The sequence below is a fragment of the Phaethon aethereus genome, assembly GCF_964289735.1.
Source record: "Phaethon aethereus genome assembly, chromosome: 7".
Classification (NCBI taxonomy): domain Eukaryota; kingdom Metazoa; phylum Chordata; class Aves; order Phaethontiformes; family Phaethontidae; genus Phaethon; species Phaethon aethereus.
In genome coordinates this window covers 34,502,827-34,529,673 of record NC_138583.1, presented here as the reverse complement: position 1 = coordinate 34,529,673, position 26,847 = coordinate 34,502,827, and positions in this window count along the sequence as shown.

Sequence of the window (26,847 nt, the reverse complement as noted above, 5' to 3'; positions counted from 1 at the left end):
GCAGCACACTGCCAGTCCTGCAGACTTGCACATCTCAGTCCCATCTCTTGAGATCCAGCTCAAACACTTGTATTTTCACCTTTGGACCTGTTTGCTCTGTGGCAAACTGCAGCGAACTCGAGAGATATGCTTTGGCATGACCCAAAACAAAGGAAAAAAAAAAAGCATTTTGTCTCCAAAGGACAGGTGACCTCTGCCTGGGAACAGAGGCTGTGCCCAATATGGGGAAAGGCAATGACAGCATCCTCAACGCCTTTGTACTACGGTACACGTTTGCATTTCTGCATCAGGTTCCCTCTCCACCAGGTCAGCTTCTTAACATGCTAGAGGGGGTTAAGTGCTGAACAGAGAATGGCTGCAGATGCGAAAAGTTTCTTCTTAGCATGTGTCTGACAGAGCAGAGTAAATAAGGCATCTAATTAAAACGCTGTTTGATCTCCTGGTCTTGCTCTCTTACCAGCAATGAATGTTTTAAAGGATGTTTTTACCAGTACTTTGCAGTATAATTAATGTTTTCCTGACCTGATTTTCGTGTGTACCGGTATCACTTCTCACCTTCAGAGCAGCAGAGAACTGTTGTCTGCCCTGAGAATTCAGAGATCTGGAGAGGTTCATTGTGTGCTGAATAAACCACAAAGGATGTCTTCACGTTTGGCCTTAATGCAGTGCAATCTTTATTCTGCCTGACCTTTTCCCTATTATCTTATACCTTCCTCAACTTGTTTAACAACTTTTCAACCTCCTCATTAAATGTGAAGAATTGTGCAACTCCTGAGAAAAGGCTATGAATATTGGCATGTGAATGAAACAACAGATCTGTTTCAGAGAGGAAGGGAACTGGTTTACAGACTCTGAGAATAGTGTGGGTTGGCAGTGTACATCTTATTCTCACTTTAGGCTATCATGTTAAATTTCCAGGCAGTGAAATCTCATCACAAGGTGGTGGCTTGGAAAGCGTCATACAAGCTTTTCTCTCATCCAAGAGCAGGTGTTTTCTACTTTTCTCTGCTTTATGTTCTTTCCCCTGAGAGATAAAGAAGAATATACTGTTAAACCATACATGAAATGTGCATCTGTGACCCAGCTCAAAAGGAATCATGGAAGAAAACATAAAAAATGCAGGTTAAGAAAAGGAGAAATTGGAGGGAAGCAGGTAAAACAAATGCAGGAGGTAAGTGCAGGAATCTTCCTCTGTACCCACATTCCTGGTAACAAACTTACTGCGCACTGACCAGGAATAGGGTAAAACAACACCAAGAGAAATAACACTCACAAAAGGAGACAGAGGCTTTTGGGAGGGCAGGTTTGCCAAGGCTGGACTGCGGTGTTAGGGCATCACAGCACATTACAGCTCCTCCGAAGAGAAACACCACTACACATGTGACCGGTAACGAACAGCCAGAATTCATAAAGACAACGAGGATTAATACTGGATGGGGAAATATGAAGAGGAATGCAGTGTGGAGGAGAGAATAAAAGGCTTAGTTATGTGATGGCTGTATGAGTCAGGAACTGCCCCAGACATGCTGAACTGGAAGCTGAAGAGTCTGAACAGGATACACAAAAATTTAAATCTATTAAAAATTAAATCAAGCATGAGGAATGTAAGGTCTGTGAACTGGATGTGCCCTGTGGTGCCTCTTCAAGTCGCCTGCAATCCCACTATCATTAGCAATATGCAGTATTTCAATACTACAAATATGTATATTAACAAATACTTTCCTAAATGCATTTGAGAAAACTATTTAGATTTCAAGGAAAATGTGCATTAATACACCAGAAAAAAGGACAGAATGCCCAGCAAAAACACCACTTGACGGGAATGACATGGTGAACAGTTTAAAAACCTCTGAAAGTTTCTTTGAATCAGGAGACCTAGGCAACAAAGACATAGAAATTCTGTAAATATTTTATTTCAGGACACCATGTTCTTCCATTGACAGTAATAAATATATGAAAAATAAACTTATTAAAACTGAACTGTTCTGAGAAGGCATTCTTTGCAAATGTCATCTAGCTTCATAGCATTTCCAGTTTGGGTAGAAGATTTTTATGTCCTTTTGGCAGCAGTGTAAAAATACAGATAATTCATGTATCAAGATTTGTTAAAAAGAAATGCAGATGGCATTTTCGACATTTGGTTCTTTGCAATTATGGGGCAAATTAAGTTAAAATGGGCCCAATCTGAAATCAGCGTCCAAACAAAAGGGTTGGAGTCTAGATTTAAGTTTTGTGGCTTTGCATAGAAATAAGACCTCATCTGCTGAAAATGTGAAAAACTCAGAGTGCTTGCCAAAATTAAACTATGAAACAGCCAATTCATAGCAGTTAATGAGAATCATTACATTTTATCGTTTGACTTTTCTCTCCCCCTTTTTGTCTCTTGAATCATTTAAAAGAAACCTATTTGAAAACGGCACATGGAAATCAATGGATTAAATCTGACTGTCTTTTTATTCCATTGGTTGCCACTGGAAACAGGCACATTTAAAAAGATCCTCCGCTCACTCTTTGCAGTCTTGCTGACAAAGGCCAGTAGGGCTGATATACATTCAAAAGCAAAATGTTAGTGTTTTGCTGATGAACAGCTTCTCCATGACACTTCTTTCTGTCATAATCTTGGAAAACACCAGAGTATTCTAGCCAGCTTTTAAATTGCCTGGGGGATTTATTTTGTAATTGTCACACAGATTAGAAACCCAAGTGATAGGATGGACCAAGGTGCCTCTTTGCAAACGATTTATGGAACTGAATTGCAATTGAAACAATGAAGGATTTTCACAACTTTTCCTTTGAAATCTTGTCATGGTAGACTAATGTTGGCAAAATAACTCTCTTCCTAAATTCAGTATATTCTTTGTCTACTTTCTTATAAAATCATTAGAATAATCCTTTAGACCATAGACTATTTGCCATTGTGAACAGGATTCTGCATGAGACAGCCCTGATTTGGGTTGAGTTTCTATGTAACCCTGTGGTCAGCTATCAAATAGAGAATTAATGGGTTTGAGAACTGGAAAAGGAACAGGAGGACAACCAGTAAGCCAGTCTGCTCTTATCTTCCATGGTGTACACCTAATGCCACTGTGGCTTCCCTTTTTTGACACATGCAAGGCCAGGACACACAGAACCTACCAAAGTATACCCATTATTTCAGGTCCCATTGATGAGCCTTTCCCCCAGCTGGAGGACAGGACAGGACTTATCACTAAGCTGTCACTGGGCTCTATTTAATTGCAAGTTGAAGAGGCTTCTGTTGCAGCAGTTGGATTTGGACCAGGCCCTCGGGAGGAGGTACATGGACAGAAAACGTAGATGCTTTTAATGTTTTGCCAAATCTATTTATTAAAGGGATTATATAATACAGGGTGGCTCTGTCAGCTGGAGGCAGTGCCTTAGGATTTTACTTCAAGTTCTGTTTCCTAAATTTAAATTACTAGGGAGTAGCATGATGGGATATCCTGGTAGAATATTTGGGATTTGTGTGGCTTTAATCTTTTCATTGGAATAGAAATTTTTACAGAGTACAGACTCTATGTACTACAATTACTGTTTAGGTGAGAGCCCAGATTTTTGGCAAAACTTTTGATGAAAAATGTCAACAAGCTCTTTTTACTTTCCTAGCAGTCTAAACCCTTTGCCAAGATCACTCAATTCCTTGCCATGTCAAAGTCAGATGGACTTGGCTGAGGATTTGACTTAGTCTCTTTTATGAAATAAAACTATCCATCAATGATCGGAGGACGGCTGTGCTTTGCTACTTGCGTGTGCCACTTTGCCTTGAGCATGGTGAGTCTCAAGGTAGCCTAGCTGCTCTTGTAATCATGCAGTGTGGTAGAGGTCTGGGCAGCGTTGCGATCGTGCTTCTGAGGAGAGCAGCAGCGACCTTGACACTGTGAATCTATTTAATTTCAGGACTTACTGTGCTTGTTGAATGAAAAGACTGGTGTTTATGCAGGTTGTTACATGACATTTCTTGTTCTTACTTGGCGTTGTTCATGTCATTTGCTTGTTGCCTTCAAAGACTTGTAGTGACCTGTTTGAACTGAGGGTTCATGACGGGAGGAACCTTCTCACCGGTGAAGCATGTGGCAGCTGTCTGAGGGCACAGCCTCTAAACTGCGGGCACAGAAGCTGCAATCAAGAGAAGATTCTCACCCCAGCTCTGCTGATGTCAGTGAGATTGCATCATGTGGTGACTGGCCTAGAGCTTTGGTTATAATCAGGATGGAGGAGGTGCTGCTTAGAGGAACAGGGTCATGATCTGAATGATGCTTCGGCTCTGTAGGTATGACAACACTAGGAAAATTTAAAGTTAATTGAGGAACATGAGCTCAGAACACTAAACTCAGTGTCCTAACTCCTGTATAAGCATGTTTTTCTCCTTATGTACAGTAGATCTATCTATATGGATGGACACAGAGTTATGCCTTACAAACGATGGCCATCATTTTAAAGAGTGGAGGTTGCCAGGCACAAGGCGGGCAGGTGTAGTTGTTGGGGTGAATGGCTTGTGACACCCAAAATTGATGTAAGCAAGGATGTCCAACTACACATGCCCGAGTTCTGGGCTGCAGGAGCCACTTCCCTTCATTAACCCTTTTCTGATGTTAGAGATGTCCTTTCTTTCATAACACTGAAAAAAATTATAGGGAGGAAGAGAATAGGAAAAGGGTGCTCCACCTTTATCCTTTGTTCCCTGAGACCATCTAACAGAACATTGCTGGAAAACCCTGCTTCAGTGAGGTTCAAATCCCACCAGGAGAGTACTCGGGCTATAAACTAGATTACCTCATTGATGAAGAGATCCTAATCCTTCCGTTGATGCTATTTCAGATTTGAACAGTACTAACTCCTATGTATATTAAGTCTTTCCATATCAGAATACCGCAAGTTGCTGTTACATGAGACTCAGATAGTTAAATCCACTGTGGATTCAACTCAGTGTGATCACAGCTGCAAATTGCTGCTGGGAAGGTGCACGCTGGATGTTAGAAAAATTTGTTCATGAGGAGGGTGCAGCACTGGGACAGGTTGTTCAGAGAGGTTGCGAAATCCTTGGAGGTTTTCAAGAATCGTTTAAATGCAGTGGTTGTGAATGACTGTACTGTGGGCAGTAGTCTTGCTTCAGGGGGAGGTTTGATTAGGTGACCTTCAGAGGTCCCTTCCACCAACACTTTTGTGATGTTGTGAACAACAGCCCAAAACTCAGGGAAGTTGTGTTCATTCGTGTTGCTAATACCTTTGCTCCTGGAAGGTTTAGCAGTCCCAGGGTGAGCTGCTAGTGTGGGGGAGAGGAGCAGAGGAGAAGGTATCAGACGGTACCAGGGAGGGAACTAGCTGCAGTGGGGAGTGGCTGGGTGCTTGAGTGCCTTTAGCAAAAGGCTGGGTGGGTGATTTTTGAGTAGCAAATTTACCACAAGACTGGAGGGTTTCCTGAGAACATGGGGAGGAGAGAAATGACTTGTGAATTTGAATTGAAATTAAGAAGTAGATTCCTCTGCAGAGGAAAAAAAAGAGGAGAAGGAATGTTCAAAACATGTGTCTCCTCAGCATTTTGAAAAAGCTTCATTCCAGAACTGCCCAAATATTTAGTTTTCATGTTGTTTTTTTCTCTAAAAGCAACCTTGACTTTTCATACTGATGTGGTATATGATGGAAGAAAACGTGAAGTAACCCTAAGCGGGAAAAGCATTGCCCAGAATGAATTTTTTGTGGGTTTTGTTTCACTCCAGTCATATCCCTCTTTTTCGAAATGTTAATCCTAAGCCAAGTTTTTAGAATATTTTTTTAATTCTTCCCTCAAATTGCAAAATGCATTATTTATCCAGTGAGCAGGAACACTCATCCTGCCTGGCAGTGTATTTGCATTAAGCTGCAACTCCATTAACGGGAACTGTGAAGAGGCAGCTGCGAGTTGGCAAAGCAGAAAGGTGCAGGGCTGTGCCTGCAGGGCAGGAGGGGCTGGATCCGAGCAGGCAGTTGAGAGAACCAGCCTCATGGTCTCAGAGGGTTTTAGTGCTCTGGAGCTGTTCCTTACCCCTACCAAGGGAATGCATTGGAAATAGGTATTCCTGTGCGCAATGGGCCCCTTTAGAAGGATTCAAATGCTGGGATTTGCAAAGGTATGTGATAGACTTATGAGAGTCCGCTTTTGTAACAGTAACTTTAAAAACTGCACGTATTATTTAAAGATCCATTTAAGGACTTCATACAGCTCCAACTCACCTCTATGACAGCATTCAATAAATAAATCCAACAGATAGGAAAAAACCACGTTTTTTTTAACAACTAGTGCCAAAACAAAACAAACAAAAGACAAAACCAATCTCTAAACCCAGCCTACATAGCTTTCATAATTATTTCAGGTATGTTGCATTGTTAACAGAAAAATTCTACAGAAATATGAGCTGCATACACAGTCTGCTGTCACCAGTAGGAACATTTCCATGATTGTCCATGGGTGGGGGAGCAGGTCCTTTGCTTAGCTCATAAGGAGCTAGAATTCTTGCTTTCCCTCACCTTAAAATAAAAAGTCCCTCTGCTGTGTGGCAACCTCTATGCTGAGAAGAGTTACAGATGGAGCAGAAGCAGAGGCACACAGAGAAGAGACAGTCTGATGAGAGAAGTGTGTCTTAATTCTACACATTGCTGCCTGGTTAAAATAGCCTGAGGAGTGAAGCGTGCTTTTAGCAAGTACAATGAACACACACGATATTCTTGAATTGCTTCTATCTAGCTTTTAAATGTGTCAATACTTGTTCCAGTACCAGTCTTTTGTTTAGGAAATGCTCAGCCGCTGTCCTTGTAATTTAATTTCACTCCTGAGCCTTCGTCATCACAGAGCCATTTACTCCAGGTTCAATTGGAAATTGTGCTTGTAACCCAGGGACGTAGCACGTGGTTCATGAACATCTCTGCCAATGGCTTTAAATAGAAGTAAAAATTCTTAGCAAGGTGCACAATCAAATCCAGGCAAGAAAGAAGGCATGTACATCAGTAACAGATGCAGGGTTTAACCCTAATGCATAGAGAAGTATGTACTCCTCTTACTTCCTGAGGAGTATATTGTCCACAGGAAAGAGGGGATCTTTCTCTGGCTAATTGGATTCTGTATAAAGCACAAGCAACCTCAGTCATTGCTTCAAGATTGCAAGCCCTCTGTGAGCTGCAGAATACCTTCTAGAAAGGCAATCGACCCTTAAATCTTAAAATCGTTAGATTTTAAGCAACAGAGAATCCATATTCTCAGAAAATAGCTCTAATGTCCAATTATCTTCATAGATAATGTTTTGTGCCTTATTTTTAGCATTAATTTATCCAGCTCCAGCTTTGGATTCCAGCTCTCATTACGCCTTCGGTAGATTAATAATCTCCCCATTACCGATGTTCTCTTCGTGCCTGTATGGATTGGAACAGATTCACCTTTTAACCTCCTTGCGGATGAACTCGTATCGAGCTCCTTTGCGTCTTTCATGAGAACAGTGAAGTCTAGGAAAAGCAGCCCCAGTGCATTTGTTTTTCTGGCCCTGTTGGGAGGGTATTGAGAAACTGGGGAAGAGCAAATAATAGCAAAGCAAACGCCCAGCGCCCAGCACCCAGCCACGGTGCTATAAATGGCAGGAGTGAGGCGGGCACGGCCAACAGCCTGGTACAACAGGGTTTTGCTGGCTATTTGAGGGAGACGGGTATTCTGAGAAGGATAGGCTGCCTAGAGAGCTAACTATTCACCTCAATAACTGGTCTGAGCAGTGGGTCCATGCAGAAGGTGAGGGCAGGGCTGGAAAAATGTTGCAGTCAGGGACTGCAGCTGGTCCATCAACAAGAACCATGAAAGCATCTCCCTAAACTAGGCTTTGGCTCTGCGGCTAATGAGGCTGGATGATTTGCCATCAGACATTCCTCTTCCCTCAGGAAGATATTCCTCTGCTTTTATACCCAAGGCTCGTGTTTGAACTCTAGCAGCTAGAAGCCACCACAGCCACCTTTAGCTGCTCTGTAGTAACTCTGCATGCATACAGCCTTATTTAACGGTGAGTGTGAGACAACCATCTCTTTCTTCACTGTAGGGCCAGCTTTCTCCAACTACTAATTTATACACAGTACTAAAGCTGGTGCACAAGACAGTTGTGCATTCGACAAGTGGTAATTTGGGATCTGTGGCCGTTTGTGGCCCTGCACTGTGCCATGACACAGTGTATGCTTCCTACAGCCAAGGCTGCGAACGATTCCCACAGCCATGGCTGTAGGAAGGCTGGCTGGCACGGTGCAGGGATATCTGCTTTTCTGTCCCTCTGCCATACACGACTGTTGTTACGTTCCCTGACTGCGCCTCTGCTGCTGATCAGTTGGTGCTAACCTACCCCTTGTGACATCTGCAAATTTTACAAATCAACCAAATAAACCTTCCCCCTGAAATGGTGTGATAACCTTTTACTCTCTCAGATATGTCACCTACATTTGAGCTTGCCTTCTACAATACATTGGTTTTGTGTATATTGTGTTTTTTAATCCAAATGCCATGTGCCAATACATTGAATGCTTCACAAAGACTTGTATACATTAGCACAGATTCTTTCATGAGCCAAATTTGTATTTCCTGAAAAATATAAAATGTATTCATGTGTGAATGTTCGTAACTGCACATATTTCTGTTCAAGGCAAAGTATATGGGACTGGTAAGAAAAGCTTGACTCAAATGTTGTTGAAAAGCTGCTCTAATAAATGTGTTAGAAAGAGGGAACATGGTTTTCTTAGAAAATACTCCCAGGCTTTGTGATTGCATTGGATCTACATTTGCATAACAATTACCTTGTCTAACTACTTTCCAATAATTTGTGTAGATGAAAGGGTAATTTTCACTTCAGTGTTCGCCATATTACTTAATTTGTATGGAAGTCAATAGGATTATATTTTTTAAAGTGCAAATGATTTTCAATGTAATTCACTAACTCTTTTTATTTATTTCTCTATTTATATTAGTTTTACTCAAGGACACTTTAAACACTTAGTCATCTTTTTGCAAAAATGAACATCCTTTTTATACTTAATTGTACCCATTATACCTAATTGTTATACAGAGCAGCCAGGATTTAAAAGAAAAAAGTGATGATAGGTTAATGTGGAAATTATCAAAGCAAATCTTCCAGTGTAATCATTGAATCTTCTGACCCAACCCTTCAAAGGATGCCTATTGATTGTCCAGGGCAGTATATTGGCAAATCAGATTCCTGGCTTACCAGACAGGGCTTTTTCTACGAGACATTGCTATGTGGCCCTTGACATCTGCTCTCTACGGAGTCTCTACAAGCTGTGGAGGCTATCAAGCCTATCAAGCTTTGTGAAGGCTCCTCTTGCATGAATAAAAGTGGGTGCAGAGTCTGGCTGGTGTTGAGCGCAGTAATTCTGCATGGATAGTTATTCACATTGCAATTATAAATAGTACTTGCTGTCCTGCATGGCCTTAGTCTAGCCAATACTTTGAAGAAACAAGAAAGGTTTATTGTCTGACAAAAAGGTCTGAAAAACCTGCCTAACAGTTCAACTTATTTCTGGATGCAGGTGAGCTGGAAGAGAGGGGGAGAAAGGAGCATCAGAAGCTATTGTGTATCACACAAATGCAAAAAAAAAGGTTTTCTCTTTCTTAGTTGTCTCATAGACAGGCAGAACTTTGTTCACTTGTAGACATGTTAGTTCTATAATGCCTGTATTATGCCAATTGATTCCTTTGGGATGCTTGTAAGACTGTATTTGTTCACCTATACAGTGAATAGTCACATAGAGCCAGACTTCAAGGTAGTGAATATTGCCATGGCCCCACTGAATCTCGGCTGAAAAATTCAGAGGTCATATTGAGCCTGTACTGGTTTTTAACCCAGACCCCATCTCCCTCTCCATTCCCATGTGTGGAGTGGGAAACAAGCAGTGTGTCAGCAAGCTCGGCCAAGAGCCCGAGTCACTCTGTGGCACAGTCTGTGACAGCCACGCTGATCTTTTCACAGCTGGGAATTGTGCATAAAAGGCTCTTTCTCCTTCATTACTAATTGCCACATGTATGACTGAAGCAACCAGCAATGCCACTTACAAGATTGACTCTATCAGTGGGGTGGGTTGTTATGAGGTGGCTGGAATTTTGTACTCATTGGAGCTTTGTAGGGAAAGATAATTTCTGAGGATGACTCATGTGGATCTGGCTGCCACTTACTGAAAAACATGTGTGTATGTGCGATGTAGCAAAAATTAGCTGGATCTATTGTGTAGCAACAGAATATGTACAGGGAAAAGGTTAAAAATATGTGAATGGCTCGCTCTAGTGACACCCTGAAATAAGGACATTTCAGGGCAACATGGGCAAATGATCTGGTCACATAAGTTTTTTGTGGGAATCAGTGAGCTGTTAGTATAATCTTCTGGATTTCAGTCTGGGGACCTTTATCAGAACAGTGGGCACCCCTTGTGCTGCTTTGCAAATGCCCGCGTGTTTTATGCTGCTATCAGAAAGGCACCAAGAACCGTGTCAGAGTCACGGTCTGTCCACCTCCCGCCCCTGGGACTGCTGCAGTGAGTCAGAGACACAGCGGTTTGGGAACAGCCTGTGAACCAACCCTGACTATTAGTCATTTTTCTTTTTGCGGTGGTGTTTTTAAGCTAGATCAGTTCCCCAATCCATCTCTCCAGGCAGCTGCCCAGCACTTTCAGCGGCAGACCCGAGGGGCAGAAGCAAGTTGGCAGTAGGAGGTCGGGAGAGGAACCGGGAGCTCATCAGCTGGCTCTGCTATTGAAAGGAGTTCTGCGTTTCCCAGCAAATCAACTTCTGAACTCTAACAGCAGCCTTGATATTACAACCTGTTGGCTGGTTAGCTCAGGCATGTGGAAATTTGGCATGTCCGTAATGGCAAAAGAAGAAAAGTCTCTTCAGCTTCTGCAGAGTTGAGTACATGACCAGAGCTGGGAGGCTTTGGAGGGAAGAAGTCATACACTTGTCATGCAGCCACTAGTGCTCCTTGGCTCTCCTTGCCAGGAGCTGACAAGGGGACAGAACCTGAAAAGGTTCTGTAAAAAAGTTTTTTTACAGAATTTTAAAAGATCCAAAAATCAATTCCTTCCAACCAGTGGGACTGGGAAGGTCAAATATGTTACCTTTGCCAAGGTGCACGTTTTTGAAAGGACATCAACTGTTTTGGTAGGTTTATCAGAAGATCTGGAATCCCAGCTTCACAGTAGAACAGAATAAAATGCTAATAAATCCTAGTCCTTGTAGTGCTTCAAAATAGAATATTCTGTGATTAATAGTTGCAGGGGTAAGTGCTTGAAGCATGTTTAAAATACCAATTACACTCCTGAGGCTCAGGCAAAGGTAGGTTAAGGACAACTCAGGAATTCCTGACTCCTAATGCTGCTCTTTTCATTTGGCCTCAATCTGATGTTTTAACAGGCTACTATCACAAATTGTCCCTAAGAGAGAAGTTGGGGAATATACCTCTGTCTTGGTTTGTGAGTTCCACTAACACATATTTTAAAACAGTTATAGTCAGACGTTTACAGTGTGATTATCATTCTGGAAACAGTTTATGTTGGGAAATTCAACATTTATGTTGCAATATTAACTTTCCAGTGATCCAGTAAATAACATAATCCAAGTGATGTTTATGAATAGTTTTAAATTACAAATGAGTTTAAATTCCAATGAATTGCCTAACCTGAAATCAGTGGCCTTGCTGAGAAATGTGTGAATCTCATGTAGACAACATTTGAACAAAAAAGTCGATGATGTGATTTGTTACTTGGAGAAGGAAGTTTTTTTTAAAACATATTTTGTGTTTCCTTCTAGTAGTATTTATAGCTACTAGCACTAATGATGCAAACTAAATCAATATTGTTTCCAGATCATATGCACAGAGTTTTCAAAGAATATTCAGTTTCTTTTCATCTGCGATTAAGCTGCTGATCTTGTTAAGATGAATAATAGATGCAATATATTCTTAATTATTAAATTATGAATTAAATTACTGCAGGACAAATGAGAAGTGATCATTGTAAGGAGAAATATACACTGTTGTTGATTTTGGATGAGGCTTGTGGTAGCTTATTGCAGTGCAAATCACTGTCCAGCTCAACCCAGTTTCATGGCTGCCTTCTACTGGTTTTTGTTGAGGGGGTGAAATTAGAAGTGAAAAATACTGAACTTATTCACATCTTTGGTATCTTATTAGAGATGCTTAATCATTCAGAGAAGCTCCAACTAGCTAGTTAATGTGTTTATTCTGTGGCATCCAGCTCCTGTGGAGAACTCTCTATAGCAACATGAGATTGAAGGTGTTTGTGGGAAGTTCACCTGAAAGGACCTCAGGAACAGCATTTGAGACTCTCCTGCCGGAATTTATAGCAGGAGTCTTCAAAGAGAAAAAAAGGAAAGATTTGTAGGTTAAAACGAGTGAATAAATGATGAAAGTTTCTGAGGGTCTCCTGAGTTACTGATTTTCGTTTTTTTTCATAAGCATCACAAGCTTCTGCTCCAGGCAGAGCTAATTAACTAATAAAGACAGGAGAGAATTGCTGAGGAAGGAATGGGGAACAAAAAATTATTAAAATGTAACAAATAAGATATCTCTGTTTCGTGTAATATCTGTGTAATATCTGTTATGTTGATCACTTTTAGTGACAACATCTCAACAGTATTTTTTTCTAATTATGCAGAAATGCCAGGTACTGTAGGCTATATAGTCTCCTGTTCTGAAGTTCAAACTGTGCCTTTAACAGTACTAAAGGTTTTTTCTTTTTTTTTGCTTGCTCTGTAGGTTAAAGAAGTCAGGCATTCAGACACAATCTCTGCCAAAAAGGTGCCACATTTTAATTATGTAGGTTTGGTTTTTAAGCCTATTGCCTGATTGATAACTTTATGGGTTCAGTGTAGCAAGCAAACTATGTGGTAGAACTTCAGGAAGCAGAAACTAGGAAGCAACCCATAAAGTTGTGAATCAGCCAATGGGCTTATAAACCAAAGCTGTGTTATTAAAATGTGGCACTTTTTTGGCTGAGATTGTTTTGGATATATGATGAATGGAGATCTGAAAATAGTTAGACAAATTTGTGGAAGAAAAGCTCATGGAACAAGCCTCTCCGGGTTAAACCACTTGCTTAAAAGAACTTAAAATGTTGATTGCTGGAAGGCCATCACAGGGAAAGCATCACTATGTACTATTTCTGCTCCCCCTCTCTTTCTTCCAAGAGATATTACTAGAGATAGGCTGCTGGACTAGATGGGTTAGATAACCTAGTGCTGCTATTCTTCTGTTATGCCATTTAAATGCATTTAGTCATGGACTTAGGTTGTGACTCAAAAAGTCGCAAGTACTATTTAAGGGCAAAGAACAGGAAGATCTGCTCAGCGTTGACTTGTAGTTACTCTTCCACACCTCATTCAGTAGTCGTAATTTGCCCCTTTCACCTCCTGTTAGGGGAATATTCGTCTATCCTTCCATACTAAAACCTTTCAAGTCTCATTTACATACCTGGATCATTTGGAAAGTGACCTAGTGAAAGTATCGAAAGCATGTGTGATCCATGTTTTATTTATAACATATCTATAATAATTATATAATATGTATATAACATATATTCCATTAACTGCACAATTCCTCATGTTCCTTCTCAAACACCTTTTCACCCATCACTGTGTGTCATTGTCACCCGAAATTATCCCTGTACCTTATTTTTGGAGTTACTTTTATTTTTTTCTTTTAAAAATGTGTAAATATTCTGCAGATAACTGTGTATATATAGATAACATCTGTATAAAATAATTAGGCATCATAATGTTAGGCAGAAAGACCAAGCTTTCAACACGAAACTTTTATTGACTTGTAAAATTTAACAGCTGTGATAGCACATGTGTGTGTGTGGGCGGGGGTTCCTATGAAAGATTACATTATTTTGGGATTAGAAAAATCTGAGAAACATCTGGTTAACAAATGAGTCCCACTGTAGGGTCAGTTCTTCAGCTTCTTTTTATCCCTAGCACTGTTAACTGTACTGCTAGATATTCCCAGTGCCAGTGAGTCCTCACCAGTTGGTGGTTTTAATGGGGAGCTGAGAGCAATGTGGTGAGCCAGTCATAATGGACGTGAGCGTGGGACAGCTACTGTGGCATGGGAAATGTAAGATATATATCTTACGTTATATATGCTTTTCATGGAACAACCTATTAGATTTCTGGGATAATGAGGACTCTAAGTTGTTTACATGGCAGTCAGTGACAGAAAGTCTGTTGACTTAGGGGGAAGACTCCAAAAGCCTCATCATGTGCTTCCAGTTTAGTAATTTTAGACTCTTCAGTTGGATAACTAGCACACATTGAAACCCTGGGAGCCACAGAGCCGCAGCCATTTATGGTAGTTGACTTAACGCCGTTTCCAGCTATGCTGTCAAGGGTAATGGTGACTATGGCCATGTTACCTGACTTGGAAGACACTGTCAGGTTGATGCAGTGAACTGTAGGGGAATCTACGTGACTTCTTTTACCCTCCCCTTGCACCAGCTGCACACCTCCGCTGAGCCTTCCAGATCTCTTTCTTCGGTTTGTGGACATGGTGTCTGATCTTTGATAACCTGATGCATACAAATTGCTCCAACAGCGTAGATGTGTCTTTTCCCATGACAAGGACGTCTAGATATGCCAATCGTTGCATTTCAGGCTCTCAGAGCTTTTTTTCTGTTTCACCGTTAACAAATGAGCAAATGCTTGTGATTGTCTCCTCTAAGCCCCATCGACATGAAGTATGTCTTCTAGACGGTCACAGCTTCTGTGATCTCCTTGCTATCTTGTTTCTTCATCACTGCTTCTGTAGCATTTTGGTAGCCTTCAAGCAGTGTGTTGTGTCAGATGAAATAAGTCTGTGTATAGCAACCAACCAGCTAGACTGGATGGAAGCAACTCCTGCTGTACATGACAGAAAGTAGAGTAACTCTAAGTGCAAAAAGCATTTCAAGTGGCTTAAAAATTGCTTTATTATGAATTATAGACTATTTCTGCTGTCCCGATAATGGGAAACACCATCTACTGTGATTCATTGTAGTCAAGCAGCATTAACTTCAGAGAGAAATTGGACAAAAGGGAAACAGCTCCCTTGGTAATGTGGTATTTTGTGTGGGCAAGCACTGTAGCTATACTAAATTATTTTACTCTGCTCATTCAGATCTGTCCTTCTAGGCCCCTTTGATGTTGAATTTATATACTATATAGTAAAAAGTGAGTTAAAGAATGACTGGGTAATCGAAGCAAGGAGTAACAGATGTTAATCAGAGAATAACATATTAACATCCTGACACATATTAACAGCTCTTAAATCAATTAAGTTTAACAGAATTAGCAAAAAATTGGAAGTAGCATAAAAATCTTATCTTTTCACAAATGGGGAAGGCTTTTTAAAGTGTGAAGCCAAAGATAGACTCCTTGGGAGTCATTTTATAAGGGACTGTTAAATTTGGGTGCCCAACCATTCAGATGAACTTTTTAACTATCCTCTCTCAGACTCTTGTCCCACTGACCCCACTGGAAGCCCACGGAGATATATCTCACTAGGCTAAATTTAGTCCTTGTGAATACCTACCTCTGCCACTGATTATCATACTGTATTAACTGAGAATCTACTTTAGCAGGAAACACTCTCATTATGAAACGTGAATGCTGAGAGGGCACTAGAGCTTACCATTTCATTTTGGATGTGTGTGTTCAAATTCAATCAGGTCAGTATGCCACATTGTGCCATTTAATTTAAATTGAATTAATCAATAGAGTACATTACTCACATCATTTTAATATTGTCTTGGTAAAATCCTTGGCCAGTAGAAGTCAAGGGCAAAATTCCTGGACACGGGGTGAGGTGACACCATGACATTATCTCTTCTTCAAAATTAATGCAGCAAAATAAATTGCTTCTTTCCTCCCTCGTAATTCTTAAAATTTTGAACCATAGACATTTGGACAAGCATCCTCCATGTTCTGCTTTCCTTTATGGACCAAAGGTATTGCAGGTGTTACTAATGGGGTTTAAGACCTCTCTCTCTCTTATTATTTCTTTCTTCTCTTGAGAAAGCTGCTTAGTTACTTCATATTTTAGTTCCTCATTTGCAGATTGAGTAGCAGCATTTTCCTCCCTAGATTGTGTTCTGAAAATTAAAATTCCAAATCTGAGGAACTCAGGTTCTCCACAAAGTGGAGAAATGTCAAGTTTCCCCATATCCAAGCACGGGGAAAAAAAGCTAAATTCTTTTATGTATAAACCAATTTAAATTTATTTTTTGGCCTCTATTTGTGTACCTTCTGTCTTTACATATTTTGTTTTTCTTTTCCAATTCCATGAGCAAAACAATACATTAAAGTGACCTGGAAATTGGTCCAGAAAGAATAACACTCCAGAGTCCACTGGTTTGGGCTTTTCTGAACACAGTGGTCTGTAAGAAATAGTGAGGGCTGCTAGTGGTTTGCAATGCCCAGCTCTAGAGTATTGTGATTTTCCTTTGCAATTTCATTCTGTTTCAAGGGAAAAGATGCTCTTTTCCTTAGGTGGCTGGAAAATTTAAAGTTGTGGCCATCACTCAAAGCTCTTTCCCAAGACATACATTTTTACTTTAAGTTAATTGATTAGTTATAATGATGGATGATGAGGATGGACTTGGGTTCATGGAGGGCAATTTTAGCCTTGCAGGAGCTGGAGTTTACAATTTATTGGTAAATAAATGGGTGAACTTTGTCTAATGACTTGAAAAAATATATTAAAAGAGAACTGGACAGTCACAAAGGATCTTGGGAAAACTGGATTCAACTTCACTTATCCATATGAGTTAATTTCAATCAGGGAGAGGTCTGTATTGAATGATTTAGACATCCCATGGTCTTTTGTTTATGAGGCCTGTAAGGTCTATTATATTATCTTATAATTTCCATTCTGCCTCAGGTCAAATGCAGATTTCTGTAGTACTTAGAGAATTAATAATAGGAAAGATTTGTTTCCAGATTAACTAGTGGTGGTCCCACACTAGAGGCTGTTCTGTTTTATATATGTGAAACTAAGCCTGTAGAACATTTCTGGTTTTATTTTCTCTTTTCAGTGTGCTTTAGTTATTTATGACTTTGTGCCTAAAATTTTGTTATACCCTTGTAAATCACAGAAGAAATATAAGGGATTATTTTTCCTGTTGGGTAAAAACAGTCATAACTAAAAGGTTTACTTAACTTGTTTATATCTGGGTTTTTTTATAAGCTTTTTGTACAATTTTGATTTCATTATGGCAGCATGTGCTGCATAGTCTGGCAGTACAGATCCACAGGGTTATAGCTGGACATTATGTAAATACTGTATTTATTTTAATGGGAAGGTTTTTTTTAACATGCCTTTGGACATAAAAGGAAAATTCTCTGAATGTAAATTTGGCTCTGCTGAATAGTCATTTAAAAAGAGTGACTGGAAAGTGACATGTGTGCCCTTTTTAACTTGTATAACATTGAGACCCTTAGAAATTTTACCATCATTCATGTTAACACATCAAAGTATTGCTGGTTGAACTCAAATCTCTCTGAAATGCTAATCTGCACCCTTAACTGTAGTGGAATGAACATACAGATGGTTCTTCTAATTACTTGGAAAAAGAAAAGGGGATGATTCCTTTAATGATTTCCCCTTCTTTCCAGACTGAAAGCAGTTCCAGCTCTTCCCTCCAGCTAATTTGATGATTAAAAGATGCCTTTGTCTTGCTTTCAGCTATTGAGGTTTCATCACAATTTGTTAAAACTTTCTGTCATGAAACGAGGTGCGAACCCAAGGCTATGTATGTTTGGTTCAGAGGTCATGTGAAGGGGAATGATAACCTTGAATATTCAAAGCCAGAATGGGGGGTTATTTTCATCGTCCCATGTTATTGCACTGATCGCAAATATGGGTTTTTAGGGTTAAAATTGGAACTTGAATCTTAGATGCAGAAGGTCATTGATCAGGGAATAGACCTCAGGTATTCAGGCTCCAGACTCATGGTAGCTCCATTTTCCCAAGGAGACAAATGAAGAGATTTGAAACACATTTCTAGAGCTGATGACTCCACTGTTGCTTCATTTTCTATTAACCAGAATGTTGTATAATATTTTTGCTAAGTAAAACTGTAACCATGCTTAAAAGCTTTTTTTCCTACTAGAACCAAAAATAGGAACCGTTACTGGTATAGGATAGAGTTTTGACTTTTTTGAAAATACAGTAGTGTGGGCATCTTCAGAAAAGACTCTGGAGGAGTTTGTTGCCTTGGGCTGTGTATTTTGATCTTGTCTGCTTGAATCTAGGCTTTACAATCTTTCTGTTGGAAAAGAAATAGGGGAAGGGGAGAATGGTTAATTAGAAATTATTGCCTTACCTTCTTTTTTCTCTGGAGTGATGACATATCATATAGTAATAGGGAAAGGTAGTTTGCCTCGGTAGGATATTAACAGATCTAAATTCCCTTGTGAATTCTACTAGCAATATCTGTCCTCCTCCATAGCAAAAAGTATCCAGCCTCAGCTTCACCCTCCCTAGTATGGAGATGACAGTGATCTTTGCTTGGTGTCAGAAAGACATGTTCATTATTGTGCATGAAATGCTGTGAGATTCTTGGCTTGTTACATTTGCAGTGATTAAGTTGACTTACATTTGGGCAAGTCTTACCTTGTTCAGTAAGTAATGCTGATTGCTTGTCTCTCTGAACACCCAGAATACTACTAGAGCAATAGGATTAAAATCATAAATGAGTGCTATGTGGCATATATCAGCTCACTTCTATGGAGCGTTTTCATTTTACTCTAATGAGGGTGTGGTTGTCATGATTCACTACTACTAGGAATGAAATATCTGAAACGTAATACTTATGTTTCTCAAAAAGAGAGAATTATTTTGTTTCCATGATGAAACAAAATATATGTAAAATGATGTAAGAAATGTAAGCATCTGGGGCATGACAGACCTCACAGGTTTCAGCCAAGCTCTCCTCATGTACTGTATAATATCAGAAAGTACTGCACTTGAGCTATTAGTTATTTTGACATTGCATTGTTTTACTGCAAGTTTTTAGCAAAGCCAACAGAACGTAAAATTCCAGATTAAGGTCCACACATGCTTTAGTTAATGAATATGAAATCAACAGTTATAAAACAGTGGAGCTCACTTGTTTAATGAAACAGTAGGGACTGGGTTAGTGGTTGAGTTGACATTAGTCAGCTAGAAAGGAGGAAAGAATCTGCTGTTCAAAAAAAAGAAAAAAAGGGGGAAAATTCTCTGCCTCAAGTAGCATATCTCAGATCAGAGCAGCCACAACAGAGGAGCAGTCATGGGACCACCTTTTGCTATCATTCACCATCATCAGATGATGGTCACATCCAGCGCTGAAGCTAGTGACCATGGATAACAGACCATGTAAAGTACAACAGATTTGTTCTGTAGAATAAAAATGTCTGTGGAAAAGTGGATAAATTCTGGGATAGACATTTATTGTAGACGTTTCATGTTTAAGTCTTTTAGTCTGTGGTAGTTCAGTCAATGCATTCAGTTCAAAACAAGAGTGTTCATAAAATTAGAGCTAAACTGTGACTTTTGCTGCTGCTTGTGTACTTGACAAAGCCCATAGGTAAAAACAATTCTCCCATCACAAATGCAGTCACAAAATGAACAAAACACTTCTTAAAGTGGAATGTTAGGGAAAAGCTACTTGGAGACTAAATTTTTAATCTAATAGCAGTCAGATAATGGGATAGTATCCATAGGGAATAATAGGACTGACTGAGGAACTCTACAGATGGGGCTTGATTCCTGCTTGGTAAGATTCATTAAACAGTGGAAGAGTATCCAAAGGAATGGCTAAAAGAGGTGGGCCAGAAGGAGTCGCAGTAAAAGAAGTCTGATGATCTCTGTGATTTCGAACTTCTTGTATTAGATAAAAAGATAGGGAAAAGCTAACAGAGCTAGAGAGAAGCATTGTAAAGCAAATATGTTAAAGAAAAGGGCAGAGGAGCACCTGGGCGATGTTGAAATCCGCAGCAAAATTCACATTGATTTTCATAAGAAGAGAAACTCAAGTCAGGAGTATTGCCATTTATAACCAGTGCTAGATATCTCAGAATAACATGAAAGAATAAACAATAGAAGTGGTGTGTGGGGGTAAGTCATGGCAGTGGGATTCACCATGAAATGATCATTCACCTTCTATATTCCTCTATTTTCTTCCACATGAAGCTTTTTCTGACCCGCGGTTCGCTCATCTAACAACAGATACCTTTAATGGTTGCTGTGCGTGACACTGTGAAGCAGGGAAAAATAAGCAGCCAAATTCTGCTGTGGAAGAGAAATGGAGACAAAGAAAGAGAATAAGCCCAGATGTCGAAGCATAGATAAAATGGATACAATATGCACACACAGAGTGTGATAATGGTCCTGATAGCAAATATTGATCTGTACATTTGGAGAGGGAGGTGATCATAAACCAGCCTTGCTGTTAATATGCTGGAAAATATTTTATTTTCTTTTTTTAAGTATCACCTCCCTAGTCTAAAGGGAACTGTGCTGAAAACATACAGAAGGTTTCATTAGAAGTTCTGTTAGGTTGGTTTTTTTTCCTGATGATGTAGGCTGTTAAAGTCCAATCTCTCTTCCCCTCTTTTTTTTCAAACGTGAGTTTGCATGAGAGAGCAGAACAACAATGTTCTTATCTCTACATAATGTTGTCATGCAGACTATAGTCAAACTAGATGACAGTCCTCCAGACAAACCTTTAGTATTAAGAGCTTTCAAAGCTTCAGGGCAGATTGTTGTTAGTGGGATAGTTAATTAAATGGAAGTTGGATTTTATTACTTTATATAAACAACTAAGAACAGCTGGAATGATGTTGGTCCTCTGGGTTTTGATCTGTTCTGTTTCACAAATATTAATTGAACTCATTGCCCAATGAAAACAGTAAGTTTCTTTATGGTAACGCAGTCACAACACGTAGCCGTCGTTCTCTTCTGCCTTTTGCCCATCACCAGGGTAGACGGGCACTTTGGGATAATGCAGGAAGCAGGAAATGCTTTTTCCTTCTGTAGCTCTTGGGGAGATATCCCCTTTGGGCGCAGGGTTCAGTATAACTGCTGGCCTGCCCATTTTTCACAGCTCACCACCGAGCTTTTTCGTATGCAAGTACGTTTTGCGTGTGGCACGGGAACTCCCAGGTGCAGGAGGATTTTCTGAGCCCTCGCCCTTGCCTTCCGGGGTCCCTCTGGGCTGATGTGCCTTGTCACACCGCGGGGGACAGAAGCTCACCCTCGCGTGAAGCCCTGGCCCCCCGAGGGGCCGCGGCGGGCGCTGTCCGTGGTGCTGCCGGCGCCCCTCGCCGCTCGGCGGGGGAGGAGGGGGGCTTCTGGTGCGGCGTGCCTCGTGGAGGGTTCAAACCGCAGCAGCATGGGGCTGCAGAGGGGCACTGATTCTCCGTCGTGCTGTAGAGGAGTGTCACGGGCCAGGCAGCATTTTTCCCTGTTGTGGCAAAGACTCAAGTCTCAGCCATCAGGTTTTCTTGGCAGCCCTCTTTCACACCAGGGCTAAACTGCATGCATGACCCGGGGGGTATATAGTGACCCTGACTCCTGGCTGTTTATGTCTGCAGGGAACATTTCTAATACTAAGTTTCTCCAGGGCTCAGCATTCAATCTGCAGGTGTTTCTGGGAGCTAATTCCCACAGTCTGTTCTAGCTTGGGGCATGTATTGGTATTGCACTCTACATCCCTTCAGGGCTTGTGAGCAGAGAAGAAATGCCAGTTTTTCTGGAGGGCTAGGAATTGTTGCATCTGATGCATAGGCAAATCTGCCTTCATACTTTTTTCATTTTAATCCTTCCTTGTTAGAGGAACCTTTCAGCCCTTAGATCAAAGACATTCACATACCTTTTCCCAGGTATAGTCCTGACTTAGCTATAAAAAAAAAATGTAAGCACAGTTTACAATGATATGTCGGCACTGTTACCTAAAATCATAATTACAAATGAAGAAGGAAACTTCTAGCTCTGATATTTCTAAAGGCTTTGCCCCATTTTTTTTTTTCTAGTGTTGTATATACTGTCTAGGGGAACTTGGAAGACGGTAACTGCCTCTTACGGTATTAAGGGTGCTAACATGATAAGACGTTGTTTCTGTGGTGGTTTTACAGGAGGATCTGTAATATAAAACTTGAGTTCTATTGATGTCTGTCCAGACAACTGGGAGGTGGTCAGACTTGTTTACCCAGTCCCTATTTTTCAGCAAAATTCTGCTTTAGCATGCTTAATCAACAAATTCAGCATGAATAATTCTTGAATCATCATAGAGTTTAACCTACTTATCCTTTGATTAGAAATTTAAAAAAAAAATCCCCCCCCCTCACCCCCCAAAAAAGAAAAAAAGAAACAACAAAAAAACCCTCAAACCCTACACCAAACCCTAACATTAAAAAAAATCAGATCAGCCTCTTTCTTGGTCATTAATTCCTGCGTGGGTTTGGCTGGCAAAGGAAATCTATGGGGATGTGGAGGAATGAAGCCTGCTTGTATCAAGTGTCTGGGTAGCAATCTTACAGGAAGGCAAGAGCAGAGAAAGAAGAATCAGTGATTGTACTGATTGCAGTGCCTTGGGGGGTGAAATGTTTTTACAGAGTGACTCTGCTGACCCTGCCTTTCTCCCTACTGTGTAGATTGGCTGCTCTGAGCAGGTGCCAAGATCAGCATCAGTGAAAGTTCATCTGGCAAATGTTCAAGTGCTGTTCTAGTTGATCTGGACAGGCACTAGTGCACAAATCTTCACATCAAAGAACCACAAAGAATGCTAGAAACCTCTTAGGACTTAGTCTCAGCTGTGCCCATGTGTGTGGGTGTGCATGTATATAAATTTTAATTATATCCTTTCAACATTATCAAGATTATGGTGATGTTATTTTCAAGCAGGAGTGAGTGAAGTCCAAAGTCTAAATCTGTGTTGATGTATGATGGAAAGGAACATCCTGAAGCACAAGCCCCATGCAAGGAATCATACCACATGCATGTGATAAATGGATCAAGCTTTCTGTTAAAAGCAGGTGGTTTATCCCCCATAATACATTGATTGTTCCAAAAGCTAGCACTTCCAAGGGGTAATTTGTTGCCCTCTCATTTAGAAGTGTTCTACTTTCCATCCTAAATTTGTCCATGGTGAATTTGTTCTTTCATTAATATTGCTCCTTAGCTTAAATATGTCTTTACCTTCCTGGAGTTTACCATCCTCCCCAGTGCTTTTAAAGAATACAGTGCAATTCTGCTCCAGTGAATAGATGCTTACAGGAAGAAAATTGTCCAGAGATTGTAAAAAGGTAGAGACAAATTCACCCTGGAATCCATCACAAAGTAGTATATTTTCTTTTCCTTGGACTTTCAAATGCACTGCCTGCTCCTTTGCATAGACCTGCAACAGGATTTACTCCATCCTAAGCCATAGTCAAAATGCTTACATTCAAGTGACCTTGATCCTGTCTTTTATGACAGGTTTTTCCTCTGTAACAGTATCAAACTTCCTCCCATTTTCCTTAAGGTTTTCAAAGTTTCTCTATGTAATTTTATAGTCATCCTCCATATCGTCTCTGGTTCCAAACTTGGTGGTTCTATCAAATTCAGTCATTGTGGTCCTACTTACATAACAAAATGAAGAGAGCTACCAAGGCTGGTCAGTCACAAGCAAGGATCTTGAGAAGCATGAATAGTTGCTGTCTTCTGGTCCAATTCCTTCATAAATGTTGCTGTTCTTTGCCTACCTCGCAGTTCTTAGGCTATTATTTCCTCTGGTACAGGTGATGGTTTCTCATATGCTACCACATCACGTGTTGTGCAAACCCAAACTAAGGAGAACTACTGAGAAAAATCAGTTTAATAACACAGAGGTGGAACGTTAATTTAACAAAAGCTTCCTTTGGTATCCTATTCTGTCTCCTCTCTCTCTATTTTTCCTCTGTACTTAAATCTGGGCTAAAACCTACTGTAAAATGGCTGTCAGACTAAAGGTCCTACACATTCTCATCACCTGCCCCCACCCCCCTCCTTATTCTTAAGGACAGGAGAGGTCCTTTTGCTTTTCTTCAGTCACAGGGTTGGGTTCCTGTGCCATAAAGATGGGAAAAGCCCTTACTTCTCACCCAGCAGTTCTGTGTGCCAGTTCTTGCAGAACCTGGCAGTAGGGATTAGCTAGCTCCTGACAGGATGAGTTTATTCACTTCTACATTTGGCTTTTGTTTTGTTTTGGTAATTGTGATCCAGCACCTTCATTCCCAGGAGGGGATTGTATGTATCAAGTATCTCACTTGTATTTTTCCTCAGTTTTTACACTGTTATCTTTATTTTAGCACAAGATCGTTGTCATCTAAGGAACCAGCTCAGTTTTCTTGTGTCACTATTCTCAGCAGACTAAGAATTCTGTGCATACAGGGAAGAGTAGAGCCCCTATTCTACAGGGTGCAACCTCAAGCATGTTTTGATTTACATCCAAGCCTCCTCTCCATTCAAGTTGTTAAGCTCCTCTTCAGCTTAAATGAATTATTTTAAGCTGAATCCTGAGTTTATCGAAGTTTGGTACCTTTAATTTGAGAAAAATGACAGCAACAACCAAAAAACTCTAAGCCAAACAAACAAAACCCTTAGTTGTAAACATGGTTTTTGGAGTTTAGAGACTGTGATGTCTCAGTCCGCAGCAGGGACAGAGAGGATGCATTCATATGATTAAATGAGAGAAGGAGGAACAGGCTGCCCTGTCTTGAAATTGTTGTGTGATACACAACCTTGTTCCCCGGCTGATCAAGAGAAGGATTTGCTAAAAGAACCCCCAGCTCTACTTCATTCAAAATAGGCAAAGCATCTATTTTTACTGTAGGCTCTGCAAGAACTGCTTGATCTGCTTTGCACAGAACATTCCTGGAAGAATGTGAAAGACTTTTTAAAGGAGTTCTGTGATGCAAAAGAAGTTGTGTTTTACAGAAAAAGACACATATCAAATAAACATAGAACATAGAAAACTAACACCTGAAACTGTGAGATCTTAATGACGGAAGAAAATGTTTTGGCCTGTAAAGCCTAAATAATAGAAGAGAGGGCCTACTAGCTTAAGAAGTACTGTTGAACTTTGCAAGTATATCTGCTAGGATCAGATCTCAGTCCTGGATCATGCTGTTTTAGTTAGGAACTACAAGGATGGTTGGACATGCATGGAAGAAACAGCTTAGTTAGTGCTTTAAGAGGTTTACCGCCTTCTGAAATTCACATAGCACCTTACAATGTTTGTACTCAAAGTGTCTGTATAGAGTTGGACAGGTTAGCATAACAGATCATGAAAGCTCAGCTGCGAAATGTTTCTGGGAAGTCTTGGTTTGACTCTAGATATAACATTTTCTATTGACTCAAGGAAGACCAAGGTTTCAATTAGACACTAATCAGCATTCCTGTATGTGACACCCTTATACACTTGGAATGTCAAAACAGTTCTAATATGACAGTAATGCCATTTCTGTGACCTTTTCTCTTTTAATGAGAAAATTCTGTGTGTGAAATAAACTTATACTCAGTTCAGGAAGGACTTTGTCATCTAGCCTAGGAAACACTAAACAAGATTAATATTTGCAATTTTAAAAGGAGGAAAGGGGATTTATTTGGGATAAAATGCTGAAATACTTTTTATGTTCAAGTCCTTATTAAATATTATTTTTCCAGGTCTTGGCTGTAGAGTACAGTTGAACTGAAGAAATTTCTGCCTGAAACCAAAACAAACAGAAAATCACTACCAGATATAGGGTGGGAACCTTCAAACAGAAGTGTACTGGCTACTGGTTTCAGAAGTGAAGAAAATACATTTAAAGGTAAGAGAAAATGTAAGAAGATTGCTTGGTGTAGCTTGCAATAAAAGAACTTATAAGGTTACTTACAAGTTTTTGTGATGTGAGCATTAAGGTGCCCTTGAAGGTTACTTAAGATGATATTTTGTTTGATTTTTATTCTCACATAGAGAAGTATAAACCTTTTTCTCATAGGAGTATAATGAGGATATTTATTGGATCTACTGTGCAGCTCTTGCGAATTAAACAGAAAAATCACTTCTTAGATAAAAATGTGATTTTCAATTATTACATGTGCACTGACATTATTGGGAGGCTTCTTTCCTAGCATAAGCCTTGCAATTCCAGTGGGATATGGGCAGTATGAAGGCTATTTACATATGCTCCCTGTTCATTTTTCTATGTCTTTTGGCTTATACCAGAGACCATGTTTAAAGCCTACTGAAATCCTACTTCAGTAGGATTTAAATCAGACCATACTTTTCTCCCACATTGTGGGAGAAGGTGAAACAATTGCATTTATGGGTTTTAGGAATTATTTCTAAGGCATGCTGCTTATCACAAAGTAGTACGGTTGCAGTGGGTGGTGAAAGCAGTAGAAACTCCCTTTTTCATTGCCTCTTTACAACCTCTACCCTCAGGTCTCTCTCCTATTCTGGATTTGGGTATGTGGAGATAAATAGGTCCTATATTCCTGTGGGTCCCATCCAGCTCAGACAGGTGAGATTCTGAAGTGGGGTATAACATCCCATTTTTTGTATGGGTCATGAGTAGGTTACTACATCCATGGAGTGAAGGACAGCACTCCTGAGCAAGGCAGCTACATGCTTGTCCTCTCCTCGGGCTGGAATTATAGCCATATTCCAGTCCATTGCATAATCTAGCCATAATTGCAGTAGCACAGAGTCAGCACTTACTATGTTTGAAAGGCCCATCTGTCGTAAGTAGTTGTGGGAGAATGGCTCTGGTCTGAACAAGGGCTA